The following is a 19,745-nucleotide window of genomic DNA, read 5'->3' on the forward strand; positions in this document are numbered from 1 at the left end:
CCTTCCCTCTCGCAACAGAATGATGCGAATGCCTTGTTATAATCAGGCATCCCCAAAGCTGGAGCGCAACACAAGGTTTCTCTCAAGCTCAAAAATGATCTCAAGCAGTCTTCATCCCATGGTACCGGATCACTCACATCCTTGCGCGTCAGCCGTTGTAAGGTTGTATTGGCGACAATAGCCAACCATCCCCAAGAGCATTCTGACTTCTCTCTGAGTGGTAGGCACAGGCATATTCATAATAGCCTCAATACGATCTGGTGACACTTTTCTCTTGCCTTTCTCAATTCGGTGACCCAGATACTGCACTTCAGTCAGACAGTACTGCAATTTGCTCGGAGACACCTTGTGTCCATTCTCTGCCAAATGATTCAGTAAGGCAATTGTATCGATCCTACAAGCGTCTTCAGTTTCTGACGCAACAATCAAATCATTGATGTATTGCACCAGAACGGAGTTCTGCGGCAACACAAGACCTTCAAGATTCTTTTTCAAGATCTGGTTAAAGATCGATGGACTCTCTGTGTACCCCTGTGGGATACGACACCACGTTAACACACGATTCTCCAGCCGTAAAGCAAAAAGAAATTGGCTTTTCTCATGTGGTGGAATCGAGAAGAATGCTTGGCACAAGTCAATCACTGTAAACCACTCAGCTTCACATGGGATCTGAAACAGGATTACAGATGGATTCGGTACCACCGGACAACATGGAACGACTATATCATTGATTTTTCTCAGGTCTTGCACGATCCTGAATTTCCCACTTGGTTTCTGTAGTCCCATGATAGGTGAATTGAATGGGCTACCCATTATCTCCTTCAGAATTCCCTGCTTAATCATGGACTCAATTACAGGCTTAATCCCTGCAATCGTTTCAGGTGACAAGTTGTTCTGGGGCGTCCTAGGGAATTCTACATTTGGGTTGATCTGAATCTTTACTGGACCTACACCCTTGACCAATCCGATCTCTTCTCCACTGAGGTCCCACACATCAATTGACACAGGATCCCTCAAATCGAGTGGAAGCTCCTCCACTGTCAGCGCTGGGTAAATTTCTATACACACACGCTGATTCGCAATCTTAAAGGTCGCATCATCATCCTTCGTCTGTACTTCCACTCCCTTCGGTGTGCAATAGGTGGTGCAATTCAACTTGCACAACAGGACTCTACCTAACAGGCAAACTGGACTCGAGTCGCACACCACAAACTGGTGTCGATCTTTGAAAGTTCCTATTCTCACAGGAATTGGCTCTGTCAATGGACTAGTCAGTTTCTTATTTGCTACACCAACAACTTAGATCGATTGTCCCGAGAGGGGTAGGTTGAGGACTACTGCTGATCTTACAGTAGACCGGGTAGCGCCAGTGTCAACCAAAAACGTGGTAGGGTGACCATCAATGTCAGCCTCCACAAATGGTCCCTTCTGGTCTACCTCTCAGACTGCTCCAAGTTTGCAGTCTTCCTCCCCTCTCAGGCACCATCATGCCAACGGATCCGGACCAAACTCCTCACTTCCCTCGAACATGGGCATCTGCATGTTAGTTCGGACTCCTTGTTGCATGTTCTGAACCCTAGGTGGTTGAGTGACTTGCACTTGCGGGCTATTGGTCCCCCCTTTCACCATCCTAGGTCTAGTCACGGTGGGAATCATTTCAGATACAGGGACCTGAACTATCTCTCCTTCCTGCTGCATTTGGTTCATCGGGTTCAAAGGACACTCGCGTTTCCAGTGTCCAATCTGGTGACAAAGATGTCACGCAGTGGTCTTCTTCAATGTCGCCTCATCCATCCCTGTCTCAGGAGCAATTGACTTTGGTCTTCCCTGACCTTGGACATTCTGGTTTCCTTCTTGGTTATTTCCCTGCTTCCTCCCTAATGTTCATCCAGTAGGCTGCCCCTGAGCCGTTTGCATCTGAACAAGCATCAATCTGTCTTCCAACTTCCTATGCTTTGATTCTATCTCATCACTACAGTACCTGGCATACCGTAAGATCTCATCCACAGGCTTGTTCTGCCAACAAATCAAGTGCTGCTGTATCATGAGACTAACCTCTGGCCTCAATCCCAACACAAACTTCGAAACAAACTGTCCCATGTCTTTTGTATCTAACACATCTAATCCACTGTACTGCTTAAAAGCCTGCAAAGGTCTCTCATAAAACTCATGCACTGTCTCCTTTGGCTCTTGCACGGTCCAATCTATCTTGACCCAATCAATGTCCTGCGGTGAAATTTTCGACTTCAACCATGTGATCACCTGTTCAAACTTTTTCATAACTATAGGTGACGGACCATTTGAAATTGGATCCCTGTCAGGCTCTGAGGTTGGCCACTCAACAGCAATTTTACATGCCGACCATAAATCACTCGAACCACAATGTCAAACAATGTATTCAAGTCGACCCACAACACCTTCGAGATTTTAACAAACCGATCGTCCTGCTTGTACACTCCACAGGCTTTTCCCTAAGACGGGGAAAGTCATTCGTAAATGCAGCCAAGTCACCCCTACTCCAAGGCACATGCACGTATCCTCCATTCTGCACCTCTCGTAAAGGGAAATTCCCTACCTCCGTCATCCCTCCACCTGGAGGTGGAGTCTCTCCTATCGCCCTTCTAGAACTCTTCTTCTTGGACCACCTTTCTTCCCACTTGTCAAGCATGAGCCGTGCACGCATTGCTATAATCAAATCTTTGATATGGGTTCTCAATCCCATGACCCTTTTCTCTTCCAATTCTTGATCGCTATACTGCAACCTATGACTTCCTTGCAATGATTTCGTTTTAGACAGGTCCACATCATACTTCTTAGCTAAATCTGACAACTTCTCATGCGCAGTTCTTGCCTTGCGTGTCACATCCTTCGCTACAAAGAGTAACTCATCTTGTTCGTACATGTACGTTCTCTCAAGAGGCAAGTTTCCATTTATTATCTCGTCTACCTCTGCTTTCAACCTCACAACATCTAACATTTTTCCCTTCAAGGCCCCCTTCAATATTTCTCGGCAAGCTGCTCCGTCTCGTTCATCATAATCACATTCTCGTTCCTGAGACCTACTTTCTTCTGACATGCTCATAGGAACAGAACGATTTACTATCGTGCCTCATTCACTTTCTACCATCCTCTCACACTGATTCTGATTTCTCACTGGCGGTGCCCACATCCGCAAATCTGATCTTGACTCGGCCAAAGACCTCGGCCTCACTGGTTTCGCCTCACCCTGTCCCCTAAAGGAGTCCGCTGTAGCTGGCAATGGCGTACTCCATTCTACAGGCTTTGTAGTCTGCTCCATCCCATTCTCTGATCCATTTCCCTCCATCACACTCCTCGCTCTTACAGCTGACGATACTGAACTCTCAACCTTCTCTTGATCTGTATCGTAAACAGAGCCAATGGGCCCAATGGTCACCGGTACCTTTAAAGCATCCGGTAACCTCACCCCTCTCCCAACCTCGGAGTTTACTACAGACTGATTTTTCATGCCCTCAGTCCCTGTCGAAATTGTCCCCTCTACTCTCACTTCTGACTGAGTCGGTGTTCCACCAGTCTCTTCTGCTTGAGCCAACCTCCCTTCACAGGAGTCTGGATTGTATGGAGGTGGTCTCTCAGACAACAACCTCTCTAGTAGACTGTCATCAGTATCACTGTCATCATCATCATCCGCTCTCTTTACCTTCGAGCCATTCGTCTTTACCAATAATGGATACAACCTGTCTCCCTCTATTGTTTGCACTCTCCACCTCTTCTCTACTGCATCCCACCTCGCATCCTGAAACGCCTTAATTGATTTCTTCACCCTTTCCTGACTTCGATCTCTTTTCCTATTATGCGCTGCTCTGATCCATGCATGCAACGCCTCAAACTGTGTTGGTCTCGGCAAAGGTTGTAAAGCCGCCATCACAGATTTCAACTGGTACAACACTTCCAACCTGAAAGAACCATACCGTGGGAAAGCCAATTCACCCTCACCCTGAGCCATTTTATGCCAATTTTCAAGCCAAATTATGGTATGCAATCCCACATTTATTGCCATGTAATGCACCGGAGTATCCTCGGGAGGGGCTTCTTCTCCCCCACAAGTAACCACATGTTTGTCACCTCTACATAATTCTCGGAAAACTTTAAAACATTTCATGATGAGCAATTTTCGATCATACACAATGTTTTTGTTTACTTCCTGATGTCAAACCCACCAATAGCAGCGCGACTCACACCAACCGACCTATCGCAGCGCGGCACCTTCTGACGTCACCCGTCCTCCACTCGCAGCAGTTCCCCTCCTTCACAATTCACGTCTCACCCTTGCATTCATCCCATTCACACGCTAAAATAACCGTTTGTCCCAAACAAGTTACTTCTCTGACTGTCCGTCCACAGTCTCTAGAAATTTTCGACCTGGCAATCGTCTGTCCGCGAACGACCAGACAATCACCTCTGATAGGTTACAAATACTCAATTCCATGTACAACAACCCACGACCAGCGTCGGTTCCTCATGCACTCACACATTCGCTCCCCCTATCTCGGTCCAGGTGATCAATGACGTCTCACGATCCCCTTTCGGTGGTCAACAAAATCTACCTTGGGTGTCTTCTACACCACAATCGCTTAAGCTACTCGTCGAGCCTAAGACTTTCCCGGGCTGCGCACGCTCACAGCCTGATCTCACAATCACTCAACACTCACTCCAACTCCACAAGACATCACACAACAAATCCACACCGCAATCTACAAACATCTCACCCTATTCATACTCACTCCTCCACAAACTGCTGCTTTCCGCCACACTGCTACTCTCCATCAATCTCCATCAACCGCCGTCATCCGCTGCTCGCCATCCGATGAGTCACCATCACTTGGCTTCTATGGGCCTCTGGAATCTCTTATCCTGATCTAGATCTCCCCTCACGATCAGAGATAACCATCATACTCTGCTACCAACTGGGCTGGATTCTTGACTACCAGGTTATCTCCAAGAATCCTCTCAGGTCGCCAGGATCTTTTTATCTGCTAAATAGTGTAGAGGGGAGGAAATACAATTATCAGAACATAGTCACCAAAATTAGATTTCATTTAGAAAGGACCACTGACTCCGAATCTAAAATTTATAGGATTTTATTACAACCAAAAATAGCTGAACATACAGACACCTCAATACAAGGTGTAGAAGGTAAATGGGCACTAATATAAAAGCAAGCCTACGCAAGATTCTCATGCGACTCAAAACAAAGAGAATCACTGACTCCAAAATCATCAAGAAAGCGATAGTTAAACCAATATCCAAATTATGAATCATTAGTCAAAAGGAAAAAACTCTAAGGTGACATCCCTACTTAGCATTTCTCATCCCAGGCAAGAGAATAAAAGGTGTGAGAAGTGAAGACTTCCTTAGAAGTACATTCACTTAGTCAGAGCTCGATCTAAGATGCTCTTTCTAGCTTCCCGTCTAAACCTCAACTGCTCAACCCACGGGGCACTGTCCCTAATACAAAACCCCAAAATCGTAGAACATGCCCTTTGGCACACCTCTTCAGCCAGGTCTTCTCCCAGTAGTTTTCCGTTAACTTGTGAGGCATCCAACGACGGTTAGCTTGACCTTGGGTCCCAGGCACCTTCTCCGCTTAAAGTATCATCCTCACATTCCAGTGTACTCCCCTGTTGGCTTCTCGCAGCATCCTAACTCCTAAAATTAAGACCTAGTCTCACTAACAAGCTAAATGTCCCTGCACCTGCAACTGAAACATGGGAACGAAAAACATTTCACGTTTCCAAGATTTTACATCTCCCTGCAACCCAAAGCCTTTACCAAGGGAAATCATTTTCGGCCTACAACGTTTAGCAAACATAAGAAAATGAACAGGCCTTTCTCTTTAAATGTATATGCGATCGGGCCTTTACAATGTTAATACTCTATTAAATCACACTCTAAGCATTAATCCACTATTCTCATATACATGAATAAGCAACCTACAAATGTAACTTTAACATGGCACACGTTAACCTAATACATTGCATTACACAAACTAATCATTATGTATTTTACTGAATACATTCACAAGGATCTGCAGCGTTACTCTTCACGAAAAGCATTATTACATTTCTAATCACTTCTATGTTAAACGATTCTAGTAATACATTTCTATGGCACTATTTAACACACATCGATTAATATGCGGGTGCTGACTAACGGTGAATATAATGCACCCCTACAAATTTCAGAATCACATAACGCTCTATCACATGCAAGAAAACATACATTGCGGGTGGCAGAAGCACATATGGGTGTGCTCAACATGAAGGAAGCATGGGAGAAGCACACGGATGCGAGAGTGCAACCAAGAGTGTTGCAGAGGAAGAGGAGATAAGTACACAAGGGAGTTAGCTGAAAAAAATACATGCACTCTCATGGAGTGGATAAAAACAGGAAAGTTGATTTCCAAAATGCACCAGAGGAGGGACAAACACATAACAGGAAGGGAAACCCACACAAGGCAATGAAAAAAAAGCAAGTTACTAAGAGTGGCAATAAAGCCAAACAATGGCACGCAATGGGTGGGTTCTAAGCCCACTGTACATTCACAATTGGTCTTTCAAAAGCAGATAGCTTGCACTTTCATATGCTCAAGACCTAAAAACGAATATAAAAGCTGTAGCAGTGTTGTACCTGAGAATACTTTGTGCTCGATGATTTAATAGAAGTGGCCATGTGAGCTTTCGGTGTTTTTTATTTCCAGCAATCAGTTATGGTGGGAAGCCTGCCATCAGCACACTGAAAGAATTCCCCTGAATATTGTTTTCCACGGCTGTGTCTTGGATTACTAAAGTGAAGTCACTCTATGCGCCAAGGCACATATCACAGAACATAACCAGCAGCTGCAAAAGGAAAGTCACATCAAGGGAGATGGCACCGCAGCCAAGCAACAGGAAATTGCACACAAGACAGAGGACATAAAAGCAGTGCAGTGGGGAGGAGAACGAACACAAACAACTTTTCCTCGTTCCCTGAACCATTTAAAGCCAAGATGTTTGGCTTCATCCACTATTTCACAACACAGCTTCAGCCAGGCAGTGGGCAGCAGAATAGTAAATGAGAAAAAAAGACGAGAGGAAAGAGTAAAACAATAAAACATGCAATTAAAAGCAAATTATAATCAGTAGTCTGTACAACATAAAAAAGAAATAGAACAAAAATAAACACTTATGTCCCCAGCCTAACACAGCAAACGGGCCATTCATCGCAACCTCTGTAACACATTCTCCAATCTGTCATTAATCTTCTAAATAACTGTACCAGGCCCCTTAAAACAAAAACGAAAGGAAACAATTAATGAGGCAGACAGGTAGAGAGGTTTGGAAGTAAGGTGCAGAGATTTCTCCCCCAAAAAACTTGTGATAAGCGTTCAAAGGATGGAAGGATGTGAAACCTCTATATAGGAGAAACAAAGACATTTTAAAGTGAGAGAAACTTTTTTTTTAACAAGCTAAACACAAACTCTCCCCACCCTGAGCAATGACTAGCTTATTGTTTGAGCTCAGATTCTTGTTTTAAATTTAATTTATGGTGAAGTTCACCATTCAGAGGACACGGTTGGGTATAAGTGCGCTTTATAAGCTCCTAATAATAATAATAATAATAATAATAATAATAATAATAATAATAATAATTTAAGGTTGGCGCCGACCCTGGAATGGGGAATAGTTAGATATCATTCCCAATGAAATCGGCCTTAAAGAAAGCATTCCAACTAAAATATCATTGTTTTGTCTGCCAATGTCATGTACTTAATACTTGTTCTACCTGGTAACTTCAAGAATTAGGAAGGCAAGGCATCCCTACATAGTTTGCATCTTTACACAATCATTTGATTTAAGTGCCGTGCCCGAGCTGCTGAGGAAAAATAAATTTGAATTAATTGCTACCTTTTATCAAGTAGCGGGTGATAAGCATTTAGAAGTTCTTGCATGTCTTGTGCCCAAAATCCGAGGCAGCACCGACCAGATGTGGGAAGGCCCTCGTTGGGGTAAGAGATGACTCCTAAACTCGGGGGCGCAGTAGGACAGGAAACCCATGAAAGCACCGTCAATGCAAACGTGGTCAACCATATCGTATGTTTACATCTCCGAGGAAGACGCGCATCAGATGTTTTTGAGAAACATTGTTCATTATGACGTTTTGTATAAATGTGTAAATAAAGGTTTTGAATGTTTCTGTAGCTTAGCTATGATGTTGTTCGTCAGTTATTAGGTGATAACACAAGTACCGCCTGAGTTATATGTAAACGTACTTCAAAAATCCCATAACCTGTGGAATTAAATATCTTAAACAAAAGGTTGGCCAGTAGATGGCAGTATGCATACTAAAACAAAGTCTACACCCTGCCAATGTGTATTTAAAAACAACAAGGAAATACTGGAATAAGCGCCCATGACCACATAGGGTCTGCAGGTCTTCCCAGTAATACAACACTGGAGGGGCGGGGCTGCAAGTAACAACATGCACCGGTATGGAGTACTGGAAAATGCAAAATATCAGTAAAACTTACCTCCAAAAGTGTTTAGCCCGTTGCAATGTATGGGGAGCTGGAGAGACATGACCACATTGGGTGTCCACTGACGCTGGCACCTTGATCGGAGACTCAACCTGCAGCTTTTCTCTACACATTCACGGCTGCTTTTACAGAACATCAGAGAGTGCACAATTATGCATGGCAACCGGGACACAAGAATGTAGGAGTCAAGCTGAATCGTTTCAATGTATTTTCTGCTTTTACAGAAGCTCAAGAAAAGACTGAAATGTCCCTGTGACAGCAAGTGGCGAGCACAGATGCCGGAGAGACTCTGTGGAATCAAAGCAAACCTGTGTGGAGGCCTCCTTGTTCAGTGGAGAAAACAGAAAGCGGTATGGCCATTTTAAATGCGATTTCGCTTAACCACCCCTCTTCACTGAAAGAGAATAAGAGCGATTGGAGAGCGATAGCCAGATAAGGAAATGTTAATGTAGGCGCGGAGTACCCCTGCATTCCTTCAGCGGCCAGCATCTGTACCAAACCTGTCTCGTTTTAACAATATGTTTGTTTCAATTTACAAGAAGGAAAGGGCAGAAACAGAATGACGTGTGGGAGGGGGTGAGAGGACGTCGACACGAACGGGAAAGCAGCGATTAGGGAGAGGATGGCCAACAAAACACAAACATAAACTCCTAAAGTAAATAAAAAGGGAGCTGCACTAGTGATCAGGGAGAGGATGGCCAACCAGAAGGAACAATGAGTGAAATCACCTGGGCATCAAGCAAGCGCCTAAAGGAAGGACTTTGAAAAGCAAGCCACCAATAAAAACCCAGCATTACCCACCCACGCTTTTCAACTTGTTTATGAACACTCTCACCGAAATTCTGAATCGCTCAAACATACTTTTTCACATGTACGCAGATGATACTCAATTGTGCATGAACATTTCTTCACTTGATGATATCAAAACTCTTAACTATGCCCTACTGAAAACTCAACAGTGGTTAACTCACAATCCCCTTATGCTAAATACACTCAAGACAGAACTCCTGATTTCCCCCCACTCAACCCCCATTCAAGAATGGCTCGAACAACATATGGCACGCAACTGCACTCCACATGTTGTTGACTCCATTAGATCATTAGGCATAACACTGGAGAAATACATGGATATGCAAGACCACATCAGTGCAACCACCAAAGGAGCCAATCACCAACTCAACACTTTAAGGAAAATCAAACCGTTTCTGCCCCCTCATGATCTGCAGCTAGCAGCCCAATCCCTAGTTATTGCCTGCTTAGATTACGGAAGTGTGACCCTGGCAGGGCTACCCAAAGCTAGAATGGCCCTTTATGGGCTACAATGAACTCTACTGTTAGACTTATCATAGGATCAAGAAAACGTGATCACATTACACCAGATCTAATACTACTCAATTGGCTCTCTCTCAAAGCAAGGATTCAGTTCAAGATAGCCTGCTTCACACACAGAGAGCCTCATTTAAACACTCCCATTTACCTAGCAAAAAAAATCGAACTATCTGGTATGAGTCGGCCCCTAAGAAGTTCAAACTCTTTACTGTTGAAACCATGAAAATTCAAAAAGAGGAGAACTTATAACCGTTCCTTCAACAGTCATTCCCTGAGAATATGGAACGCTCTTCCTTTTGAAACAAGATCTAACCCTTCGACCTTATTCAAAAAAGATGTCTAACAGTTGCTCCTGAATAACTACCCTCAACAATAGACCTGAAGCCACTTAAACTGACTATTATTTCTTGTTTACAGCCCTGGACTCCCATTCTACTATGCAATGTTGTTACTTTATATCTACTATGTTGCTTGTTGTTCTTTTTCTCATTTTAGGATGTTTAACCTCTTATATGTACAGTATTCACTATTTATATCTATGCTTTTTTAACTTGTCTGCTTCTCTGTACAGTGCTCTGATACCCTGATGGGTCATGTTGAAGCTAAATATATAAAACCTCTAAAATAAATGAATGAAAGAAAGAATGGCAATAGATAGGCATTGTTTAAGCCCTTATTGTGCATACAGCATGTCTTGCATACAGGAATGCGCGCTGCCTAGACTCGACCTAAGAAGCAGTTTCTTCTAAATCCATGGACCTAATTCCGATGTCGGTCGCAAAGCCTCCAACTGCTGGTCAGAGGCTTTGAAACTAACATGTAGGTTTAAAGTTCGACCGCCGTATTATGATGATGGCGGTCAGAGTTTAAACCGGCCGGAGAATCCGACGCAGTTCTGACGGGCTCAAGAAGCTGGAAGATCTCATAATACCTTACGCACTGCGTTTCCCCCGTTGGGATTATGATGTTGGTTTCCGACAGCCATTCCATGTCGACCTTTCCGACATGGAAAGGCTGTCGGAAAATGACATTGGGGGCCCCTAACATGGCCACGATCCCTCCGTGGCCTCCGCATATGGGCCGGGGGGCCACCTATGGTGCCCCCCTCAACATCCCTGCACTGTGTGACAGGCACCTTGAGGTGCCTGCCACACGGTGCAGGGATGTTTACAAAATTACATTTTTCAATGGGAGCTTGTACTGTGGGCCGTTTCCACCCGGCGCACAAGCTCTCATTGAAAATGGATGCTTCCAACCGCACCATGTGCGGTCGGATCCAAATAAGGCGGTCAGAACCACCGACCTGAGGATGGTTGGTTTCCAATCCACCAAGGCCTCTGACCGGATTCGTAATGAGGCCCATAGAATCTAAGCATCTATAAAATTCATCAGATTGGCACTCCCTTCCTATATCCAGACTTTTTTCTATAGCTACCAGCCAAAAATATTCTTACCCTAATTTATGTTTCCACTAAGGTGTGTGCAGCACACAGAGACAAAATTGTAATTGCACAGGAGGTCTTCGACAGTGCACATTTCACAAAGTTTTCCTAAGTCATAAAATATTGAACAAAGGGTGATGTATTGACAAGATGAGAAGAGAGCAGATTGAAACAAATAGAACCTGGAAAAGCATTAACATCGTTCAGAAAAAATCAAATAAAGCAAGAGCTGTGATGTTTTTGTCACTTATTTCACTTTCAGTCATTTTCAGGCTGTCAGTATTTTACAGTGCTTTTGATTCTTCCCCTCTTGCCCACCAGCCATTCCACCCTCTATGTTCTCCTGAATCTATTTTGATTCCTTCCCAGCCTAAAAAACTATAGGACACCTCAGTGTGTAAAGAAAATATATTACAGTGGGGAAAAACACTAGACCTCATCTTCTTTATCAGCTTTTAGCATATATATGCTACACCCACTTCTCTCTGAGACTTTAACCTAGGAGATTGGAATTTAAACAACTGTGATATTTATTGTCTGCTATGAGTTCACCCCTGTATCATGGAGAATAGCATGCAGCTTTTGGGTCGTATCACACAAAACCCACATGTTTTGTATTTTTCACACACTTTCCTCTGTGTACATTTCAGCACTTTGACTTGCATATATTTACCAAAGGCAAATTCTAGAATTACAGTGTTTGCAGCAAAACTCAGAATTCTGGTATGTGAGGTAAAATGTCACTTGTAATGAGGATCTAACTGTTGGGCAGCTATTGTGTGGCAGGTCAAAGGATGGACCTGCAAAATAATGTTGTGAATGCTTAGTGGAAAAATTAACTGATCAACCCAATAGTTACAGCCTATTTCATGCTAAAGGGGTATTTCAATATTACTATTCAAATTATGACTTAGTGTTTTCAGAAATTCCTATTAGAAAGAATATGAATATAGTTTATAGTGCTAAAGATGCAGAATATACGGGAGAGTGTTTCCATACTTCTAAAACGATAGATACAGTTTATGCACATAGGCATAATTTAACTTGTAGATTACACAGTGTAGAGATTGACTTCATAAATTCTGTAGAAGATAGACATAGAGAGTTTAAGTGCAGGGCTGCTGAACAGAAGAGTAAAGAGCCTCCATGGGCACATAAAGAAGGAAATTATCAGAAGACTGAGAATTATGCTGCAATGGCTCTGTGTCAGGAATCACAGGAGGTTTCCGCCTCCTATTTCCTCCGTAGCTACTATTCTCTCTTCACAAACTCAAAGAGAAGCTAATCCTTTTAGTTGGAGCGCTACTTGGCACCGTAGAAACTCCAACATGGCTGCCAACATCCTGACATTGCAACAGCATAACGCTGTTTAGCAGTCTAGTCTTTCTGCAAATGACAGTTGGTGAGGTGTGCTCCAACATTCTACTGTGCACTTCACTGAAGATTCTTCTGGAGCAGCACCTGTTGTTCATGCGTCGCGAAAGTTAGTCAGGGTAGTGGCAGAATATGCGGGGTTAGCTTCGTCGGTTACTACCAATATTCAAGATTAAAGGTTAGTGTCAACTTCAAAGTATTATTTCTGTTCCCATCCAAGTTTTCAGGCAGTAAGCTGTTGAAACATAATTCTGACTGAAGCCTTGCCTGCGCTAACGATTGAAATAAATCTGTGAAGAAGATTAATTCTACTTTAACCAGTTAAATATATTTAGTATTGTATTTCTTGAGAGAATGACAAGGAAGAGAATGTTGACAAGCTCAGTTAACTCTTCATGTCCTTTAAAATTGCACTAGGGAAAAAACACGAGCATTGTTTCTCTGAGCTGCGTTATTCTAGATCGAATTTCTCATTCTGGATTTGAAGTTTACTCACGGGCACTGTTCCTTTTGTGCCACACGGTACCTAAAGGCTGCAGGAATTAAACTCGTGCGCACGTTTCAGTTCGTGCGCACTACCGGCAAGGTTACAGAAATTCCTCTGCAATATTTAAACGTGCCTCTCTTTTGAGCTGCGTAATTCAAAAAGCGAACAAGTGCGAACACTGAGAGATTTCCGTTTGCGCCCCATTACATTTTCTCCCTGTCTTGGCAGCCACCATAATAGCTGTGATAAATAGTCATAGCAAACTGATTATAAGCACCTTCTCTAATTGGCTGGGAAGCATAAATCAGCAAATCTTCCATTTAGAAAAAAAAATCTTAGACAGGTGCAATAACAGCGCCTCTGTGCACTCAGCAAAAACAAAAGAGAACACATAACAATTATATTGCCACATACAAGGGAAAATATTAAACAAAACATGACGCACTTCCACACCTCTTGCAGCTCAAACAAACAAATACAAATGGATGGCAGAGCCTTCTCCTTCCTTACAGGTAAAGTATAGAATTTCAAACCCATTGATCATAGATTGATTTCTTCATTATCTTAAAACATCTCTATTTAATTGAAGTTCTCATACCTCAGGCAACAAATTATAAACATCTCAATCACTTGTCCAGTAAGTACATAGGTAGGAAGGGAACATTGAACTACATTACATACTTACAGAACAGAAAGATAACTTACCTTGTTTTTTCCTTTATCAAGACAGAGAACCTTAGAATAGAACAGCCTGCAAGGAAAATAACAAGTGATTAGAGAGAAGGCTTCTCTGGGTAAACACACACAACGCTCAAGAGAAGTAAGAAGATTGGCAAGCCCAAAACTACTTACTGGTGAGATAGTTATTAAATGTATATGTATCTATATTAAGAAAGTAGTCTGTCAAGGTAACCGATATATCTGACTATTTAATGTTTCTAGCCTAACAACCTGAAGAAGAAGATTAAGCAGGACCAGCAGTGTTTTGGAGCTGTCTCTTCTCTGTCCAATCCCCTTTCCCCCCTCAGAACTTACCTGCGATGGATTAAAACAATCCTAGCAGGGGGGTCCTGAGAAGGGCATTGGGAGTTAGCGTAATTCTACTCCTGTGTGATTCGTTAAGTTCCCCTGACAATCTGGATTAGCCCCATAGGGAAAGCTTTGCATACTAAGGCAGAAAACAGATTATAATTATAATTTCATTGGTTCCAGTGAATGTGAACACACATTCTTAATTAATGGTGGTTGGGGATTAAAGGGTGGTACAGATCCTGTTTACCCTGGGGTGTATTTCATTTGTGGTAAAAATGCCTACTATAGGTTGTCATCACATTAGTATAGATGTTGTTATATGGGAATTGTTTTTCCAAAAATCGACCATGAGAATGATGAACAAGGAACCAATGAAAAGCAACTAACTCGGAACAAAAGGGGGTTGAGTGTTGCTGAAATAATGGGGGATATATCTGGTGCATTGATATCTTCAGTTGAGTTTATTCTAAATTCACAGAAAAAGTGTCTACAGTGGTTGATCGTTTATCTACTGATACCGCTGGAGGGTTCTTGATGGTTGGTACTTAAATGGTTGCTATTAGGACCATGGTTTTACAAAATAGACTTGCCTTAGATGTACTATTGGCAAAAGAAGGTGGAGTCTGTGGTATGTTAAAGATTCCACAATGTTGCACTTATTTCCTTGATAAAAGTAAGGATTTGGAGGGATATATTACTAACATTACTAATTTGCATGATGATCTGTCAAAACTGAGGGGGATGTTGCATGGGAGAACATTGGTAAGAATATTTCTTCCATGGGTATCTGGTTTTCTAATTTTTCTAATAGCTTATTAGGGAGAATACTAACACTGATAATTGCTATTGCTATAAGCATACTAATGATAATGCTGCTTTACAAGTGTCACAGGAGTAAGCCTACTGAAGGAAAACGAAGAGAAAGAAAAAGGAAAAGAGAGGAAATACAAATGGAAGATCTGTTGCTATGTAGTTACGAAATATGTAATTGTAGTTTTCTTCTTCCTCTCTAGGAAGTTATACAATTTTAGACAAAGACTGTTTAGAGAAATTTGTAAAGTCATCGTTAGGAGATGTTCGCCTCCCCTAGTTCTGACCAATGAGAGTGACTTGTAGGGTTTAGTAAAGTTTCTAACTTAGTGTAACAAAGTTGCAAAGTCAGTATAAAAACGCTGGTGGGAAAATGATCATCGACTCGTTCACATTCTGGTGACCTGTCCTGCATCCGTGGTATGCTGTATCCTTTGCTTTGCTGATTTCTGATCTGGCTGGCAATCCTGACTGCGGAGAACTTTTCCCTAGAGACTTTGAACATCATCGGCTGGTGATGCTGCCTTCACTATTCTCCTACGGCCGTGGAGATACTTTTCTTGACTAATTGCACACTGTGCATTAGTTCTCTCTAAATTACCGAGAGGTAACAGAACTGTGATTACCTGATGTTCCTTGTTTCTCTCTTCCCTCTCGCCTTATTTCTCACCTAAATTTGATGGTTTTTGAATTGCTCTACTTGTGATAACTGTGATGTTTTAGCTGTGATACTATGAGCAAAGTGTTTTTCTTATGATTTGTATTTGTGTATGACCATTCATATTTTCTGAAATATTATCAAAAAGGTAGGAAGAATAGTGTCTGTCGTTATTTCTTGAGTCATGACTTATTTTTAGGATAACATTTGCCATATTATTGATGAATTTGTGGTGTGTCATATGGTATAGCTGTTTCTTCATTACAGTTCCTCATGTAGAAATAGTTCTCTGATTCCTCTACTTAGTCCCTTTTAGCTCCACCAAAGATCCATTGGAGGACCTTTGATATTGCTAATACTAGAAAAAAAGATAATGACTTATGGGCCCGACATTATAGTATTTATGCTTCCTATGGTATTGTAAAGGTTGGTGTGGGATATTATATGACCCCCCCCCCCATCAGCTTCCGCTGCATCAGTTACATGGGAATTTAAATGATTCTGATTGACATGATGGATGTATTTGTCTGCTACATGTATTTTGGTTTAAGTTTCTCTATAGTTAGCATCATGAATATTAAATCTTCTTTCAAAAGCAATACTATTGGTGATGTTTCTTCTCTACGAGTTCCCACTGTCAATGTTTGTGATCTTGTTTTTCAGATAGCTGTAATTTCTAAAGTACCAATCTACAATTCCATATCATTTTATGTAAGACAAATGTTCGGTGGGCCCAACCCAACCCTCCTTGAAACATCACATAGAAATGATAGGCTGAAGTCTCACATAGTGGCTTAGATAACAGCGCCTCTGTGCACTCAGCAAAAACAAAAGAGAACACATAACAATTATATTGCCACATACAAGGGAAAATATTAAACAAAACATGACGCACTTCCACACCTCTTGCAGCTCAAACAAACAAATACAAATGGATGGCAGAGCCTTCTCCTTCCTTACAGGTAAAGTATAGAATTTCAAACCCATTGATCATAGATTGATTTCTTCATTATCTTAAAACATCTGAAAACTTACCACAACCGGGAATTCCTGTCTGCAGTGACCTCCATAGAGGTACTCCACAGGGAACTTCATAGAACCGTCTAGGCAATAATGGAAACAATCTTTTGTGCAATTCTCCTATGACTGTGGATTTTTCTCATCTAAGTAGATTTATGTATTGGACTGTTGATATGTTGTACATTGTAAACGGGATGACTAGTGGGAGTGATCCCTGGCCATGAATTTTATGACAAAAGCCTGCCTGAAGCATGAGGCAATTGTGGAATTCTAACTCCCCATCTGACAACATTCCTCCCTGTGGACACTGTACTGCATCTTGCATGCCAGCCTCATCTCAAATTCGAACAGGACATCTGCAGATGCACCAAATGTTGACCTGCCATACTGGGCCTCTATGAGGTCCAGACACCACTGTATCTCCTGCATTGCATGTGGAAAAAGGATGTTGCAATAAAAAAGACATTCCTATGGAGGATCTTCACCTCTGCAGGGCCCTTATGGCCTGGGAGGAGGATGTTATGAAGACCGCAAATCAAATGTATTCCTTATCAGCTTTTTAGTGGAGGGACGAAGTTTAAGGGAATCCTTCAAAAACGCTAAGGTGAAATCCAATGCTCTGGAAAGGGTCAGTACATTTCCCAGCATTAATGAGAAATCTCATTTGTTGCACTGGAAAATTGTCAACTGAGGAGACCAAAGTAGCAGACAAGAGAGATCCCGGGAATGAAAATGATGTTGTCAAGATGCTTAAGCAAACTCCTCCCTCAAAACGTTTGTCTTCAGTTTCTTCAGCTTGGCGAAGCACAAACAGGCCTGATGAAAAATCCAACAGGAGGGAAGTAATGGAGGTTTGGTGCCTCCACTGAAATTAGAGAAACGTCCAATGAGGAGAATGCATGGGTACTGAAAAAGAAATGTAGTTTTGAACCAAACAAACAAACCAATGTTTTCATACAAGAGATCAAGAAGATGGATACCCTCCCTGCCATCTTGAAGAATCTGTACAACAGGCTGTCAGCCACTTATTGAATTTGTGATGGTTGATCTGAAACCTCCGCCTTTTATCCCTCAAAGAAATAGGTTGCTCTCTAAATCGCAAGCATGAAGGGAAGACAGGTGAAGAAATCCTTTGTTGGAGAGGGCAGTAACTGTATGAATTATTACTAGCTCTTTTGCTGACAAACAACGAAGCAATAGTGAGTAATTCAGTGAGCCTTATAAGTATTTCAATGTAAAAAAAACTTGTGCTGTCTCTGGAGCCCACTTATCTTAAACAATTCTGTGCAAATTTGGAAAAAAGTGCGTTAGCCTGTCCTGCAACCTTTTATAGGAAGAAGTTATAATAGTTACCTGAAATTCTGGGTGTAAATATGTCAGTTTCCTTTTTTTGTTGCACCAGTTGGAAGCACCTCTTGTGGGAAGGAAATTATAACCTCCACCTTTCATAACACCGTAGAACTTTTAAGAACTATGCTAGAAGAAGAAGCCAGGGAGTTGGCCCATGTAATAATGTTCTTTGTAGCAAGAATTGTGCTTTATTAAAGGGCATAAAGGTTATATAAATATGGCTGAGCACCTCAACAAAGAGTACTCCAAGGAGGAGACCATTGGATCGAGGGTCTGCTTCTGATGTGGAATAGCTCACAGAATTTAGGGTGTACATGTAGTAATATGGATTATTACTTGAGGATATTGTGCAGTTCACATTAGCTAATAGAAATATATCCCATTGGGCCCAGTCAGCCAAGACAACGGAATCCATTACGAGGCTCTCTTCTTGTGCCAAGACTGCCATCTCTAAGATTTTAGTCAAAAAACATGCCAAATCAGTATCATATTGTCTTCCGGCCAGGCCCTCCAGGAATGCTCTGTAGCTTTATTGTGATGCTTCTCAAATTTTCCCATAAAAAGAAGTATAAGATATCCTCCTTTTCAGTGCGGTCATCCTGGATTTTTTGTCTTTTGCTGGGCCCTATATTTTTGCTGGCTTTAGAACCCTTTGCACTTTACCCCTGCTAACCAGAAGCAAAGTACTTGTGCTCCCTCTTTAAACATGGTTGAATTGGCATACTCCTAATTGACATATTTAAGATGCCTATTCATTCTGAGTGTATTCCAGGGCCTAGAAATAAAGGCCACTAGTGGACTTCAGCACCTATTGTGCCACCCATTACAAAAGTGTCAACATTGCTTCAGGCCTACCAGTTTAGCCTGACTGTAGCAGTGTAAATAGAGCAATGTTAATCAGTCACCCCTATGTAGACCTTGTAAACCACAGGGCTGAGTGCATGGTGTTTTAAAAGTAGGACATGTAGGAATTTGTTGTTAACATTTTCTTACAGTACCACTGAAAAGCTATTTTTACTGTGGCAGGAAATGGTCCCTTGTGGTCTCAAAACCAATTTGGTATTTAATGAGAAGGATAGTCTGACTCCTTGAGCTGGCACAGAAGGAGAGGTGGCCTCGTAATATACAATGATACCGGCTCTTCCCTCGCCCGTAAATACCTCTGTGCTGTGGAAGAGCCAGTATCATTGTATATTACGAGGCCACCTCTCCTTCTGTGCCAGCTCATGGAGTCAGACTATCCTTCTCATTAAATACCAAATTGGTTTTGAGACTACAAGGGACCATTTCCCTTTTTTCTGATATGCTAAATTTTTGCATGTCATTTTTTGAAAACTAGGCATACAATATATATTAAGTAAGATATATTTTGAGTGCAGGAGGGATCATATTATGCCCTGACGAGTAGGCCGTGGGGATGGCTTTCGAAACACGTTGACCCAGTAGGGGGCATTTCATTATAATATACCCCTACTCATCCCCAAATTTTAAATATTTCCAGCTAGGGAAGTGAATAAAATTTGTTTTTCCCACTAGCCAGGGAATTTTTATTACTCATCACATTCTCATCACTGACCCTACCACTCTCACCCCCACACTACACATAGCCTATTTCACAACAAAAGTGCATCCACGTATTTGCAGGTTGTAGCACGCCCTGCCCAGTAGAGGGACGGGAAGACCCCTATG

The sequence above is a fragment of the Triturus cristatus genome, chromosome 4_1, assembly GCF_964204655.1.
Source record: "Triturus cristatus chromosome 4_1, aTriCri1.1, whole genome shotgun sequence".
Classification (NCBI taxonomy): domain Eukaryota; kingdom Metazoa; phylum Chordata; class Amphibia; order Caudata; family Salamandridae; genus Triturus; species Triturus cristatus.